The sequence below is a fragment of the Leopardus geoffroyi genome, chromosome C2, assembly GCF_018350155.1.
Source record: "Leopardus geoffroyi isolate Oge1 chromosome C2, O.geoffroyi_Oge1_pat1.0, whole genome shotgun sequence".
Classification (NCBI taxonomy): Eukaryota; Metazoa; Chordata; class Mammalia; order Carnivora; family Felidae; genus Leopardus; species Leopardus geoffroyi.
Genome location: NC_059333.1, coordinates 74,752,955 through 74,756,169, shown reverse-complemented (window position 1 = coordinate 74,756,169; position 3,215 = coordinate 74,752,955).

The following is a 3,215-nucleotide window of genomic DNA, read 5'->3' as shown; positions in this document are numbered from 1 at the left end:
GAACGCAGGGTGGGAGGAACTAGAAGGAAGGCATCACATCTCATAGAGCCGTGGGCTAATCACCAAACCTGTCTGAGCCTCGGTTCCCTCCTCTGTAAAAGAGGAATCGCGCCACCGAGAATTAAGGAATGGTCTGGTGACGCTGCATTTTCTGCCTGCCCCACCCCCTCACCGCAGAGCAAAGGAATTGGTCGATGTTCCTTGAATGGGCCACATGGACGTTGAACAGTTAACCCTGGAAATGTGGGTGCTTCCCAACGTGCTCACGCTGGAAGCCAGCACCATGAACTTTGACGCAGAGTGCTCAGGGAGGACGAGGGGGGCAGGAGAGTTTGAGAACCCCGAAACAGAGCGGACTAAGGACAAGCACATCTTGGTGAATTGAAAAGGATGAATAATTCTGAGCACACTTCCCAGGAGATGCAAAGGGCAACTCGACAAAAGCACCCATCAGCCGCCTTGCTTAAATAAGGCAATTAAGGAACACCGAGATGACAGTCCCGAGGCCAAGTACTGATGGGGTCTCCCCCACCTGGGGCCTCAGTCTCTCCTCATCTGTCAGGAAAAGGAGCAGGAGCGGGTGATTTCTTCAAGGCCCTATCTATCTCTGACATGGTGAGCTGCCTGTGAAATCAGCTTGGTACTTACTTTCCTCACCCAGGGCTCTTGAGCCTGATTTCAGAAACAAAGAATTATGAAATCGGAGTCTCCGAGGAGCCACCTTTGGCTTGGAGACTTTTGGCCTTCAAGCCATTTCTAAATCACACTCAGTTGGCCGTGTCCCAAATTCCTGATTGGCTCCATCTGCCCAGAGGTAGGCAAAGGTGGCTTGCTAGGACCCCATGGATTAAGGACTGGACAAGGCTACATTTGTGTTTCCTCTGCCCGTGGGAAGATTCCACAGACGGGCTAGAATCTGAGCTGAGTCTTACAAGACGAGTGGGAGAGGCGCCGGTGGACGAGCATTCGAGAAGTCAACAAGGCCACAACTGTAGCGTTATACATGGCAGACTGTAGCAAGGACGTTTATTTCATGCTCATGCATAGGATGAGCTGTTGTCCACCCATCACTTACATTTTTCAGCTGATTGAGGCATGCCCATTCTTAACATTTGGCTTCAAAAATTGCCTACCGGCTCACCTCCCCTCCAGGCAGCCAGACAGGGCAAAGTGCGTGGAGAACGCCCTGGTCACTGCCCCCTGATCCATGTCTAACTGCCAAGGGAACTGGAAAATGTAGTCGAGATGTGTGCCCAGGAAACACACAACAGCACGGATTCTAGGGAATGGCCTGTTAGCTCTGCCACAGTCTGGTCCGTTCCTCAGGCCCTGCTCCTTCTGGATCCATCGGAAAGCAAAGTAGCCAGAAGCCCAGGCAAAAGAAGAGGGAGAGGAAGGAAGTTTCTGGCACCTGGGAGCAGCACTCTGGGGGCAGACAGGCAGCTTGACTGGAGCCCATGTCATTTTGGTAAACCCATTTCCTTCCCTTGGAGTAAAGAGACCTGGAACCCCATGGTGAAGAAGGCCTCCGCATCTCTCCCTGACGATTATGGGAAGGGGAGGGAGCGTCACAGGAAAGCCATTGGGCCTCCCAGAGTGAAGTCTGGAAACCCCCTGGCTTTCCCTGGCATTGCCCTTAGCCCTTGAGCCCTCCTCCTGCCCTGTTTTCAGCCCCTTTTTCTGGGCAGACTCCAGAGGCCAGGCTGTCGCACGGCCTGCCACCTCGGCTTGGTGCCCAGCCTGTGGGCCACTTGGGGCTCAAGTTACTGGTGTGAGCTGATTCAGGAGCACGGCCGGGCCCTGTGGCTTTGATGGGGTTTCATCATCCCGCCTGCGCTCCTTGGCTGGGTGCCTGGGAGAGCTGCAATGTTGCCCCAGGCTATCTGCTTTCACCAAGAAGAGGCCCTCCTCTCTGAATAGTGGAGAATCTAGAGGTGAGGAAGTGAGGTCTGGGGCTCCCCAGTCTATCCAGCCTGAAGACCTATCTCACACCACAGCCATCTGCCTTCGGCCAATTTTCCCAAGGAACAGAGACAAGATAAAGGGCAGACAGAATTAACACCGAACAACTTGTTAATGATTTTATTGCAGGTTAAATAAAATGTCTCACATAAAACTACGGGAGACCTTCTTTCACCTTCCTGGGCTGTAAATATGTATTAACTCAATTACTATCAGCAATTAAGGCCTAGTTTGGGAACAGTGACCTGAGACAAAAAAGACATTATCATCCTGGGAAATGAATCCAGAAGAAAAGGAATTTATTCCACCTTAGCTAATGAGCAGCTGTATAGGGATGGAAATGAAGGCCTTTGCCTCGGAATTGCTTTTGACAGTTCATACAGGGAGAGGAGAAAAGGTTCGCCTTTATGTAAAGCTCTTGGAAGCACATTAGGGACATTGTTACAATGCAAATGAGGAAGACCGTTGTGTTTGGGTGGTTTAGGGGTTTAGTAAAAGGAGTAACATTTCAATTAGTGGGGAAGGAATGAGAAGCGGCCTCAAAGAGGCTTAATTGGCAACTTGGCTTTCCCAGGGGACTTTGAAGTAGCATCAGAGACGGAAGGTTTTCAGAGGTGGGTGGAGAACAGAGTAAAAGATAAGATCCCGGGCCGTCAGGGTAAGAGGGGCAGATGGGGTGCTCAGGAGGTAAAACCCACAGCTCCCCAAAGCCCATCCCCACCCGAGTAAGCGAGCCCGCGAGCGAGCGAGCGCGCGCGCGAGCGTGGCTCCAGCCTTCAGGGCTTCTGAGAGCCACAGGACCCTTCCCTTTCTAAAGTAGGCGGTCTCCAAGAAACCACCTCACTGTTAAGGACTGCAGCCCTAACCTCACCAGTGTGGAATTTCTTTTTCCTTCTCACGAGTCCCTTTTGCTAGGTCTCTAGGATCAGCCCGGAAAACTGGGGAATTCAATGCGTAATTGCCGTGAGTTATGGGGGAGGATGTGGTGCTGCATACAAATGTGCGGGGTGTGTGTGAGGTTGTGTGTGGGTGTGTGGGGCCATGTGTTTTCAAGGACTAAAGGGCCTGAGTATTCCTATGTGACCCCACCTGAAGGCAAGGCATTGAACAGGTGACTTCAAGGTAGACCCTCGCAGATGGTGCGAGCTGCATTGTCTAGGGTGCTGTCCCTCTTTACTGTCCCATGGGCATGAGGGCATCAGCGTCACTGACACTCAGGAATTGCTCAAATTTTCATACTTCCTGACCGACTT